Source organism: Hypanus sabinus, chromosome 13 (genome assembly GCF_030144855.1).
Source record: "Hypanus sabinus isolate sHypSab1 chromosome 13, sHypSab1.hap1, whole genome shotgun sequence".
NCBI classification, from domain to species: domain Eukaryota; kingdom Metazoa; phylum Chordata; class Chondrichthyes; order Myliobatiformes; family Dasyatidae; genus Hypanus; species Hypanus sabinus.
Window position 1 is genome coordinate 108,534,781 of NC_082718.1, and position 14,138 is coordinate 108,548,918.

Sequence of the window (14,138 nt, forward strand, 5' to 3'; positions counted from 1 at the left end):
CCAGAGTAATTTGATTCACTCATGCTGAGATAATCATGATAATAGTTCAAATCTTGATGGGAAGATGTTGCATTTCCCTTAGCAGAATGTAGTGAAACCTATAATCTGGTATGCTTGGGATTTAGGGGACATTGGCAGATTTTTGAAACTTAAATGTTCTATTATTAATACCAATGTTAATTCACATTTATAATGCAGTGTTATATCAAATAAAAAATCTTTACAGGTAAGAGGAAACGGAGTTCAGGAACCAGGGCCTCACTGAATGGAGAGGAGGGTAACTTATGTCCCAGATGCTGGGTCATTGGGAATTATGAAGCTCTAAACAAGCTGCAACTTGAGCAGCATCTGTTGGGAGTGGGAAGAAATTGTCTGTGTTTTGGGTTGAAATCCTGTATCAGGACTAAGTGGAGAGGCGAGATGGCCAGTATAAAGAGGAGAAAGGGTGGTGAGGCAGGAGCCCGAAGTATTTGGTGGAATGAGGAACGGTGAATGAGGGGCAGGATGAGCTAGGGAGGGATGGAGTTGAGAGATGGAGGCAGGTTGGACAATGGATTGCCTGGGTGGATGCTGTGAGAAAGGGAATGGATATCGGTGAAAGTGAAACCAAACCTGCAAGATATTAATGGAGAGTTTCCTTTGAAATGCTGGGAGTAGAGGGCATGCTATCTGGTGCTGGCATTTAATTCAAGGTGCCAAAAATCATAGCAGATCAGTTAAATGTGGAGGCTGCTGGATGAGGAGGAGAGAAAACATCCTTTTTGCAAAGTGTTTCATGCACAATTGTAGGAAGTGGAACAAATATGGCTGAGAGTCTGTCAGCTGTGGTGGAGGGTGCAAAGCATCACTGGCCCAGCCTACTTGCCATCAAAGATATAAATACAGGAGGTGCTGGAAAAGAGTCAGTAGCATCATGAAGGATCCCACCTTGCTCATGGACTGTTTACCCTACTTCCATCAGGGAGAAGGCCACGTTGCATCCACACCAGAACTACAAGACTTAAAACTTCCCCAATCAGTAAGGCTGATTGACAGCTTCTCTTAATAACTCCAATTACTACTTTATTATTTCTTGTCATCTTACATACAGCCTACTGTCACTTTACAATCAATCTATGTATATAAGCTATCTTCTGTTTTTATTGTGTTCTTTGTATTTTGTGTTTTGGATCTGGAGCACCAATAATTTAGGTCTCTTTTACACTTGTGTACAGGAAATGACATTAAACAATCTTGAATGGACAAGGAGAAAAGTAAATGACATAGTGACTAGTGACATAGTGACTAGTGCTCTGCAGGGTTCGGTGTTGGGAACGCTTCTTTTAATGCTGTTACAATGCTTTAGATGATGGATTAGATGGCTTTGTTACCAAGTTTGTAGATGATACAAAGATTGGTGGAGGGGCAGGTAGTGTTGAGAAACAGGTAGGCTGCAGAAGGACTTAGATTTTAGGAGAATATGTAAGAGAATAGCAAATGAAATATAATGTTGAAAAGTACATGGCCATGCACCTTGGTAGTAGAAATAAATGTGCAAACTATTTTCTAAATGAGGAAAAAATCCAAAAATCTGAGATGCAAGGGGACTTGGGAGTCCTTGTGCAGAACACCCAGGTTAACTTCCAGGTTGAGTCAGTGGTAAGGAAGTCAAATGCAATGTTAGCATTAATTTCAAGAGGTCCAGAATACAAGAGCAGGGATGTGATGCTGAGGCTTTATAAGGCACTGGTGATGCCTCACCTTGAGTATTGTGAACAGTGTTGGGCTTCTCATCTAAGAAAAGATGTGCTGGATTTGGAGAGGGTTCACAAGAATGATTCTGAGAATGAAGGGGTTATCATACGAGGAACATTTGTGGCTCTGGCCCTGTACTTGCTGGAATTTAGAAGGATGAGGGGGAATTTCATTAAAACCTTTTGAATGTTGAAAGGCTTAGACAGAGTAGATGTGGAAAGGATGTTTCCCATGGTGGGGGAGTCTAGGTCGAGGGCACAGCCTCAGAATAGTGGGGCGTCCATTTAAAACAGCTGCGGAGAAATTTCTTTAGCCAGAGCGTGGTGATTTTGTGTAATTTCTTACCACGGGCAGCTGTGGAGGCTAGGTCATTTGGTGTATTTAAGGCAGAGAGTGACATGTTCTTGATTGGACATGGTATTGAAGGTTACAGGGAGAAGGCCAGAGGTGGGGCTGAGGAGGTGAGAAAAGGGTCACCCATAATTAAATGGCAGAGTAGACTCGATGGACCAAATGGCCTATTTGTGCTTCTATGTCTTATAACAAGTCGAATGAGCTAAACTAATTAACTGAAACAGAAACGTGTAGAAGGAATCATACTGGGCGAAGGACAACCAAACTAAAAGTGAGGGTGTTGCAGATGTAACAGTTTACCCTTCAAATCATCAATTCTTATACCATGGTAGAGTGAGCATCACAAGAAGATACAAGGAAGTCATCCTGCATCAGCAAGGTCTCTTACAAGCAGAAATTTCGCAGTAGGCAGGTGTTTCAATATGTGTTATCCAAGCATTTTTGAAGAAGAACAAAGAAACGGGTAAGGTTGAGGACCAGAAAGGCAGTGGTCAGCTATAAAAACTTGAGTACAGCAGATGGGAGACGCATCAAACTGAATTGGAAATTGGAAGAAATCAGCACTGCTATCAACTCTGAACTCACAGAAACCACAGGAACCCAGGTACACTGCTCTACAGTCCAGAGGTCTTGTCAGAAGTGGCTTTCATAGAAGAATTGCTGGCAAAAAAAAACTCCTCAAAAGTAGAAACAAAGCCAAGAGACTCAACTACGCACAAAAACACAGGGAATGGGGTACTGAACAATGGCAACAAGTGCTCTGGACTGAGGAGTCAAGATTTGAAATTTTTAGCTCAAACAAGAGGTAGTTTGTAGAAAAGCTGGAGTGTGTTACATGGATGGGTGTCTGCCGCCAACAGTGAAGCACAGAGGAAGTTCTCTGCAGGTTTGGAGCTGCATTTCTGCAAAAGGAGTTGGTGATCTGGTCAGAATTAACGGGATCCTCAATGCTGAGAAATACAGGCAGATTCTTATTCATCACACAGTACCATCAAGGAGGCATCTGATCAATCCCAACTTCATTCTGCAGCAGACCCCAAATACGCATCCAAGGCCATCAAAAGCTATCTTCAGTGAAAAGAAGAACAAGGAGTTTTGCCTCAGAGTAGCCTCCAAAGTGTCCTGATCTCAACATCATGAAACTGTCTGGGATTACCTGGGGGGAAAATAATTGAGACCTCGAATGTCTGCAGAAGAACTTTGGTAAGTTCTCCAAGATATTTGGAACAACTTAACAGACGACTTATTTTTGCAAAACTGCACGACAATGTACCAGGTGAATTGATGCAGCTTTAAAGGCAAAGAGTGGTCATATAAAATATTCATTTGATTTAGTATTTTACTGTTTATTGTTCTTTATAGTAATCTTTTGATACTTAGAAACTTTTCATTTAATTTTTTTGAAAGCTTCTTTGCTTTACAGATTTTTTTTACACACGCCCAAGACTTTCATACGGTACTGTACACTTTTTAATTGGTCGCCTCTGAGGTTGCGACATTATGAATGATGCTGTCTTTAAATATAACATCGGAATTCTTGCACCAACCTTAAAAATATGAATGTTCTTAGAGTTTAATCTATCCCTGTAATTGCTGCTTGATATAAACACTTTTTAATGCCAAATTTTTGAACATATTCATTTTTAATATTTATGTATATTAGAAAAATCTACAGAAATTACCATTTTGCCTATTGTTTAGAATAATGTACATGTATGTGCATACAGTGCAATCTCAAGTATATTAAATTCTTATTAATCAAAGGATACTTGAGAGTGATCACCTGAAACTAACTGTGTTAATAGCCTTTGCTTTATCAGAAGTTGCAGTCAAATGCAACAACTTGAATTTCTACAGTCTATTCTTGCTTCAATCCCCTGGTAAGCATGTAATAAATTAATTCTGTCAGTAGAGTTTTACAGCTTTAGTTAATCCAGTGCAAGGCTCTTAGCTGTGCCATTTTGTAAAGAATTAAGGAGCTCAACATTAAATAAGAGCTTTAAAAATATATTCAAATAATTTATGCTGTATGGTACTCAATCTGGCTTTCCTCATAGAATTGTTTTGCTTCTGGCCTTCTCCATGTTTGCCAGATGTACTCCAGTCTGAGCTCAATATGTTGGAATAATGAGTGGCTCGGATTGCATGTAATCTCACTCTGGAAAATGGAAGAAGCTGAGTGAAATGATTTTCTCTGGAAGTAGTCTTCTGTTCTGATTAGTTCTTAAGCAGATCCTGGAGAGAAGGAAGAAAAGATGCTACTGAACTTGCCACATCTTTCCTTCGGAATCCATGAACCATAGAACCATAGAACACTACAGCACAGTACAGGCCCTTCAGCCCTCCATGTTGTGCTGACCCATATAACCCTTAAAAAAAGTACTAAACCCACACTATCCCATAACCCTCCATTTTTCCTTCATCCATGTACCAATCCAAGAGGCTCTTAAATACCCCTACTGTTTTAGCCTCCACCACCATCCCTGGCAAGTCATTCCAGGCACTCACAACCCTCTGTGTAAAAAAAAACCTACCCCGATGTCTCCTCTAAACTTCCCTCCCTTAATTTTGTACATATGCCCTCTGGTGTTTGCTGTTGGTGCCCTGGGAAACAGGTACTGACTATCCACCCTATCTATGCCTCTCATAATCTTGTAGACCTCTATCAAGTCCCCTCTCATTCTTCTATGCTCCAAAGAGAAAAGTCCCAGCTCTGCTAACCTTGCTTCATATGGCTTTTTCTCCAATCCAGGCAACATCCTGGTAAATCTCCTCTGCACCCTCTCCATAGCTTCCACATCCTTCCTATAATGAGATGACCAGAATTGAACACAATACTCCCAAGTGCGGTCTCATCAGAAATTTGTAGAGTTGCAACATGACCTCTCTACTCTTGAACTCGATCCCCGTTAATGAAGCCTAGCATCCCAAAGGCCTTCCTAACTACCCTATCAACCCGTGTAGCGACCTTGAGGGATATATGGATTTGAACCCCAAGGTCCCTTTGTTCATCCACACTCTTAAGTAACTGACCATTAATCTTGTATTCAGTCTTCTGGTTTGTCCTTCCAAAATGTATCACCTCACACTTGTCCAGATTGAACTCCAGCTGCCATTTTTCTGCCAACTCTGCAGCCTGTCTATATCCTCTTGTAATCTTCGACCACCTATAGCTCCATCCACAACTCCTCCAATCTTCGTGTCATCCGCAAACTTACTCACCCATCCTTCCACTTATACATTCCGGTTATTTATAAAAATCACAAATAGCAGGGGTCCCGGGACAGATCCCTGCAGCACTCCACTAGTTACTGACCTCCAGGCAGAATACTTTCCTTCCACAACTACCCTCTGCTTTCTTCCTTTAAGCTAATTTTTTATCCAAACAGCCAAGGTTCCACTTATCCCATGCCTCATGACTTTCTGGATGAGTCTCTCATGCTAAAGTCCATGTAGAACACATCCACTGCCCTACCCTCATCAATTTCTTTTGTTACCTCTTCAAAAAACTCAATCAGGCTTGTGAGGCACAATCTTCCCTTCACAAAGCCATGTTGACTATCCACGAGTAGACTGGACCTCTCCAAATGCTCATAGATCCTATCCTTAAGAATCCTTTCCAGTAGTTTGCATACCACTGACTTAAGACTCACCGGTCTATAGTTCCCAGGTTTCTCCCTATTACCTTTTTTAAACAAGGGAACTACATTTGCCATTCTCCAGTCCTCCAGCACTTACCCTGCAGCCAAAGAGGATTCAAAGATCATGGCTAGTTCTCCTGCGATCTCTTCTCTCAATTCCCACAACAACCTGGGGTGTATCATATCTGACCCTGGGGATTTATCAATCTTAATGTTTTTAAGAAGATCCAGCACTACTTCTTCCCTAATCTCCACATTGTCCAGCACACAGGCCCGCTCTACTTCGACCTTATCCTGATCAAGATCCTTTTCACTTGTGAATACTGATGCAAAGTATTCATTTAGGACCTCCCCAATCTCCTCCGCCTCCAGGCACATGTTGTCCTCTTTATCCTTTAAACGTCCCACCTTCATTCTCGTCATCCTCCTATTCTTCACATATGCATAGAATGCTTTGGGGTTCTCCTTAATCCTACATGCTAAGGCCTTCTCATGCCCCCTTCGAGCTCTCCTAAGTCCTTTCTTTAGCTCCTTCCTGGCTACCCTATATTTCTCATAAGCCCCTCCTACTTCCTGCTTCTTATATCTAACATATGCTTCCTTTTTCCTCTTGACGAGTTGCCTCACATGTTTCGTCAGCCATGGTTCCCTTTTCCTACCATTTTTTCCTTGCCTCAATGAGACAAACCTATCCTGATCCCAGCTCAAGTGGTCCCTAAACTTCTCCCACATCTGTGCTTTCCCCTTTGAACACCTGTTTCCAATTTACTCTTGCTAGTTCCTGCCTCATCCCTTCAACGTTAGCCCTTCCCCAGTTATGCACTTTACCATTTCATCTGATTTTATCCCCTTCCATGGCTCTGCTGAAGCTAAGGGAGTTGTGGTTTATAACTTTTTTTGAGGAAAGTGAAGTCATCAGCCCTCAGTTACTTTGGGTGAGTGGGCAATGTTTACAAACTTTAAAAAGTTCTTCTAATTGTATTTGTATGGACAACATAACTGAACATATGTAAAGCACATTTACACACCCACCCTGCCCTTCTCAATACAATACAGTACTGATCCTTTGGCCTTTCACCATGTTCCATCAGTGCTTGGAATGAAACATCAGCCACTGGTGTGCCTGAGAGGGTAAGTGAACAAGCTGACAAATCTTTCTTGGTACTAAACTATTCCAGGGTGTGGCCCACTATAGTTCATCAAGGATATACAAATGTTGATTCTGGTTTGCTTTCCCCTGATTCATGATGGTCTTTTTGATGTCATTTGGTTCTGGAAAGGAGAATGATTCAAATGCTTTTGATAATAAAACTAATGGACATACTATGAAATGACTGCCAGTTTTTATCATTGTCAGGAAGTCAAGTGAACAGTTGGAAATTGTGAATTCATCTTTCCTTCACCCCTTAAAAGCAAGATTTCCATGAATATTGCTATCTGGGACATTAGTTAAGATGATGAAAAAGGAACTTGTAGTTTGGGGAACAGATGTGAATCCAAGTTGTTTGTTGCCCGAGAGCAAAACATAAGAGAGAAAGGCAATTTTTCAAAACCAGATTAAGCAGGGCTAATAAGGTATTAACCGTAACATTGATGCAATTACCATGTGTTAAAGGGTAAGAAATAATATGGAGGAATGTGTGGTTGGAAAGTGTACTGGAAGGAAGTCCTGGGGTATCAGAACTAGACTGGAGTCCCATCCCTACTGAGGTAAAATGTTCTCATGGAGAGCTTGGAGGGCGGGGTTGTGGGCTTAAGGTCTGACTCAATGGGGTAGGAGAATATGCTCTAGGGTGTAGGAATGAAAGAGAGAATATGTAACTATAGTCATTTGCTTCTACCGTGCCCCAACTACCCATAATATATGCACAACTCAAAATACATTATAGACAGAAAATAGCTGCACGGCTTACATTGTTTAAATTTATTTATTTATAAATAAATTTTATTTATCTTTTCCAATTGTTTTCATTCTCTCTTTCTCAGTTATTTCAGTTTAGTCTAGTTGAGAGTTGGACCCAGGGATTGAGCCACGGGGTGACTTTTTTGTTGTTGACCACTTAAATATGTTACTTCCTTTATTACACTATTAGAACTCTTAAATGCTCTAATTATGTTCAGTTGTGCTAAATAGTAACATAGAAAACCTACAGCACAATACAGGCCCTTCAGTCCACAAAGCTGTGCCAAACATGTCCTTACCTTAGAAACTACCTAGGCTTACCCATAGCCATCTATTTTTCTAAGGTCCATGTACTTATCCAGGAGTCTCTTAGAAGACCCCATCATTTTCGCCTCTACTGCCAGCAGCCCATTCCAAACACTCACCACTCTTTGCTTAAAAAACTTACCCCTGGCATTTCCTCCATACCTACTTCCAAGCACCTTAAAACTATGCCCTCTTGTGCTAGCCATTTCAGCCCTACGGAAAAAGCCTCAGACTATCCACTCAATCAATGCCTCTCATCATCTTGTACACCTCTATCAGGTCACCTCTCATCCTCCATCACTCCAAGGAGAAAAGGCCCAGTTCACTCAACCTATTCTCATAAGGCATGCTCCCTAATCCAGTCAACATCCTTGTAAATCTCCTCTGCACCCTTTCTATGGTTTCCACTTCCTTCCAGTAGTGAGGCGACCAGAATTGAGCACAGTATTCCAAGTCCTATATAGCTGCAACATTACCTCTCGGCACTTAAACTCAATCCCACGATTGATGAATGCCAATCCACTTTATGTCGCCTTAACCACAGAGTCAACCTGCGCAGCAGCTTTGAGTGTCCTATGGACTTGGACCCCAAGTTCTCTCTGAGCCTCCACAATGCCAAGAGTCTTACCATTAATACTATATTCTGCCATCATATTTGACCTACCAAAATGAACCACCTCACACTTATCTGGGTTGAACTCCATCTGCCACTTCTCAGCCCAGTTTTGCATCCTATCAATGTCCTGTAACCTCTGACAGCCCTCCACACCCCGAACCTTTACGTCATCAGCAAATTTACTAATCCATCCCTCCACTTCCTCATCCAGGTCATTTATAAAAATCAGAAAGAGTAGGGGTCCCAGAACAGATCCCTGAGGCACACCACTAGTCACCGACCTCTATGCAGAATTTGACCCGTCTACAACCACTCTTTGCTTTCTGTGGGCAAGCAAGTTCTGCATCCACAAAGCAATGTCCCATTGGATCCCATGCCTCCTTACTTTCTCAACAAACCTTGCATGAGGTACCTTATCAAATGCCCTGCTGAAATCCATATACACTACATCTACGGCTCTACCTTCATCAACGTCTTTAGTCACATCCTCAAAAAACTCAATCAAGCTTGTAAGGCACAACCTGCCCTTGACAAAGCCATGCTGACTATTCCTAATCATATTATGCCTCTTCAAATGTTCATAAATCCTGCCTCTATGGAATATTAATTTCTCTAGTTTTAGTTTTGTTTTTTATTGCTGCACGTTTGTTCAGCTGTGCTGGTTTTGTAATAAAGGATCAAATGTACCTTTTTCAACTTTGGAACTTTGTTATTGTGGAAAGCATGTCATACAGTACCAGCTCTCATACTCTGAATGGTTTTGGTTTGTTTTCAAGTAGCTGCTACATTTTGTCTAAAAAGAAAAGTTATACCAAACGAACGCCGGTCCATGGCAAATGATTGCTTGGACCTGTTAGCAAAATTGGAATCATAACTCCAACAACTTGCAGCAGGTAAATTAACTTTTGTTGATTAATGCTATGTGTTTATGGTTTGAATACAGTTTTGAATGGTGAATGCCACTTGTCCATTGGGGACCATTGCGCGAACATGTGTTTGCCGAAGGGTTCATTGCTTTGTTTTATTAAAGTGCTGAAATACTCCAGTTGCCGATGCTTGATTTGAAGGTTGTTTGGTCTGGTTTAAAAACTGTGGATGTACAGACAGTTTGACTGTTTATTGAATGGAATATCACTGGTACTTCAGGCAAACAAAGAGTTAATTAAGGGCAACAAGATTGCACATCTAAGGCATTTTCCTTATCTTAAGGACTTGACTAATCTCTGTGAAGTTGTTGTTAAGCAACATCACGTGCTGTTGTCACTACTTGCCAAGGTCGAGCAAGACATACAGAAGCAGTATTTTTTTATACTATGTAATAATATAGAGGATATGAAACAATGGTTGACCCAAACGTGTCCCATTGAAGGTCATGTTGCTACAACAAGTGAAAATGTTTCTCAAATTTCAAGGCTTTTTTTTGACTACGCATGTAGCAGAGGACCCACAGGATGACGTCAAACTAAGCACCAGTGTGTCAAATGTCACCACTCTAAACTGCACTAATTGCATGACAAGAGTTATTGAAGGACAAAGATGCTCTGGTAGAGGAAAAGCTATGGAAAAGGAAGGAGCAGCTTAAGTTGCAGGAAAAAATTTCCACAGTTAACGTGGCCAAAGTTAATGTGCTGAGGGCTTCAAATGAGGCGAGTGCTAAAAGTGCTCCAGCTGGACAGTCCTATGGTCTGAGTTCCTATATTGATGAGGCACGAAGGAAAACCAACACAGTCAATGTCAATGTTGATTCATTTGTTTAAGTGTCTGAAACATAATCAAGACCCCCAAGAGGTGGCTCAGCTTAAAGGGTTCATGGGTACATTCACTTACAGCATGGAAGCATCCTTGCCTCACATGATAGATGTAAGAATAGTGTTATTAATATTATGAAGAAGCAAAATGAAATAACAACCTTATTGGCACAACAATGCATTTCATCTTTGCCTAAAAGAGAGATTCAGGTCTTCGATGATGATCCATTGCAGTATCATGCATTCGTGAGGGCTTTTGAGAATAGTGATGAAGGAAAGACTGGCAGTTATGATGACTGCCTCTATTTCCTTGAACAGTACACCTAAAGAACTTAACAGAAGTTGCCAACATATTGACCCTAAGAGAGGATATCTAAAGACAGAGGCTTTATTACAGGAACATCTTGATAATGAACATAAAAATTGTGTATTTCTACAGGCTCTTCCTTGGGTGCCTATCAAATCTGAAGATGCTCTTCAAAATTAGTCTTTTTCTTAGAGGCTGTTGCAATGCCATGGAAGAAGTGTAGTAGATACATGATTGTCCATTGTTATAAAGAAATTGCCTTGAAATCTTAGGGATAAATGAACAGTGGCCTGAACTGCAAAAAGGGTATAACCATAAGATTAATTTCGCTGACATTATTGATTTTATTGAAAGGCAAGTAAAGATTGCTATACAAAGTACACTGCAGATGCTGTGGTCAAATCAACACGTACAAACAAGCTGTATGAACTCAGCAGGTTGGGCAGCATCCGTTGAAACGAGCTTGTTTCAACGGATGCTGCCCGACTTACTGAGTTCATCCAGCTTGTTTGTAAGATTGCTGCACACCCAGTGTTTGGGTATATTCAGGATGCTACTTTACCTGCAATAAGCAAGGGTGTAAACAAAACTAAGTCATAACTTCATTCTGACGCTAAAGGAATCAGCATTGCCCCAGTACCATGTAAATCTAAAACTGAACCTGGAACTAATGGAAGGGTTTGTTTGTTTGTTCTGCGAGGGTGAGCATACATTGGAATTGTACCCTTAACTGAAAAAAAGGATTCATAGTGAGAAGATTGCCTTCCTAAAATGAAAGTGGTGTCTGCTTTAACTGTTTATGTACAGGACACAGCAGCAAGGATTCCAGGAAGTATCTTTTATGCAAGGTGTGCAGTGACAAACATCCTAGCATACCTCATATTCATTCTTAACAAAGAGGGTGCAGAATCAAAACAAGTTGTGAAAGAATTAGACTCAGCAGTGAGTGGTGCCCTGGCATCTTAATAGCCTTAGAAAGGCTGGTGATATTGATTGTAAACTTCCCATAATCAGAACCAGGTTTAATATCACTGGCATGTGTTGTGAAATTTGTTGATATGTGGCAGCAGTACATTGCAGTTCATAGTTTTTGTTGTTATGTATTGCGGTAACTGTGTGTGTGTATGTATATGTGTGTGTGTATATATATATATATATATATATATATATAAATAAGTAGTGGGAAAAAAGAGGTAGTGTTGATGGTATCAGTGAGAAGAGGGAATGCCATGGGTGATGAGGATTTTTAATGATGGAGGCTGTTTTTTTTAAAGGCCGTTGCTCCTTGAAAACGTCTTGGATGCTGGAGAGGCTTGTATCTATGATGGAGCTGACTGAGTTCACAGCTTCCTGCAGCTTATTTCAATCCTGCGCAGTGCAACCCCATCCCCGCCCCTCCAATATCAGATGGTAATGCAACCTGTTAGAATGCTGTCCATGAGACATCTGTAGTAATTTGCCACTGTCTTTGGTGACATAGAAAATCTCAAACTCCTAATGAACTATAGCCGCTGTCGTGCCTTCTTTGTAACTGCATCAATATGTTGGGCCCAGGATAGGTCCCCAGAGATGTTGACACCCAGGAACTTGAAATTGCTCATTCTTTCAACTTCTGATCCCTCTATGAGGACTGGTTCCCTCATCTTACCCCTTCTGAAGTCCACAATCCATTCTTTGGTCTTGCTTACGTTGAGTGCAAGGTTGTTGCTACGACACCACTTAACTAGCTGATTTATCTCACTCCTATACATCCTTTGTCACATATTGAATTCTTCCCACAATAGTTGTGGCAACAAATTTGTAGATGGCATTTGAGCTATGCATGGCCATACAGTCATGGGTGTAGAGAGAGTAGAGCAGTGGGCTAAGCACATATTGTTGAGGGGCGCCAGTGTTATCACTGAAGCAGAGATGTTACCTTCGATCCGCACAGATTGTCATCTTCCATTAAAGAAATCGAGGACCCAGTTGCAGAAAGAGGTACAAAGGCCCAGGCTTTGGAGTTTTATGATCAGACCTGTAGGAATGATTGTGTTAAATATTGAGCTGTAGTCAATAAACAGCAGTCTGACATAAGGATTAGTATTGTCCGAGTGATCCAAGGACATATGAAGAGGCAATGAGATCACATCCGCTGCAGATCTATTGTGGTGATAGATATATTGCAGTGGGTCCCAGTCCTTGCTGAGGTAGAAGTTGACTATGGCCATAACCATTCTCTTTTTTATCACAGAGGTGAGTGCTACTGGATGATAATCATTAAGGCAGCTCACCCTGCTCTTGGGCATTAGTATGATTGTTGCCCTTTTGAAGCAGGTGGGAACTTTTGACTGTAGCAATGAGAGACTGAACACGCCCACCAGTTGGTTTGTACAGGTTTTCAGAGCCCTACCAGATACCCCATCAGGACCTATCACTGTGCGAGGGTTCACCCTCTTGAAGGACAATTCCATGTCAGCCTCTGAGACGGGTCACTGGGTGCCACAGGGATCCTCATAACTGTAGTTTTATTCTCCCTTTCAAGGTGTGCATTCCAGTAAAAATGAAGTCTAAGAAGGGAAACCGTACAAGAGAAAGGACACACATTCTTGTGCACCACGGGTCACGAGAAAGTTTTGAATAGCTACATTGTTTCAGGATTTGAAGTGGCTGACGTGATGATATGCAGAAGAATATGCCTGTCCACAAATGGAACATTCCATGACAGAGGGATCTCCAGGGATAGTCTCACCTGAGATGGATTCGGAAATTGAGCTGTTGATAGTGACAGATGTGCCTAAAGCATTGGAGCTGTTGCAAGTGATTCGCAGTGTTGATGATGGATCCTATGCAATTAAAACAATGTCGGGTGCATTGTGAATGGACCACTGGAAGGAGACCATGGTGATGGAAGAGACTGTACACAGCCAGAGCTACCAGTTAACAGGATCTCAGTTTTGAACTTGGATGAGCTTTGGCAGCAGCAGTTTATTAAGGCAGACTTCAGTGAATGCAGTCAGGATATACAACCTGATTTGTCAAGAGAAGATCACGTTCATGGAACTGGTTACAAATTCTGCAAAACTAGTCAGTGCTGCTACCAGATTGGTTTACCTTTGAGAAAGGAGATTAATATGCCATATAATAGGAAGATTGCTGAACAGTGTGTTCTAAATCTAAGAGGTTTAAGAAGGCTTTTCTCACTGACTACACAGTTTTCATGAAGGAAGAAAGCTCCTGCTAACACAAGATTTGGAACACAGTGATGGGAAAGTCTAATATATTCCACATTCTGCTGTTTACCACCCCAGAAAAGGGAAACTTAGTGTTTGACAGGGAAGCAACTTTTCAGGGAGTATCACTTAATGCTCAGCCTTTACAGGAACCAGATCTTACTAGCTCACTGACTGGAGTCATAACCAGATTCAGTAAAGAACCAGTGGTGATCACAGCAGATATTGTATCAAAGTTTCATCAGGTTGAAGTATCAACAGAAGATCCAGTTCTGCTGAAGTTTCTGTGGTGGCCTGATTGTAACCCCAGCCAAGGT

General features: G+C 41.3%; 1 protein-coding gene across 10 annotated transcripts in view; it reads right to left on the minus strand.

Annotated features, from left to right (window-relative positions):
- The window catches only part of si:ch211-102c2.8 (uncharacterized), a 121,086-nt gene that overhangs the window by 28,637 nt on the left and 78,311 nt on the right, over positions 1 to 14,138 (minus strand). The window contains exon 18 of one of the 10 annotated variants that reach the window (XM_059988419.1): positions 1,110 to 4,323. The exons of the other annotated variants lie outside the window; for them this stretch is intronic. The gene's annotated coding sequence lies outside the window, so the exon portion shown is untranslated. Of the gene's footprint in view, positions 1 to 1,109; positions 4,324 to 14,138 lie in introns of those variants that run through there. 10 annotated transcript variants of the gene reach the window in all.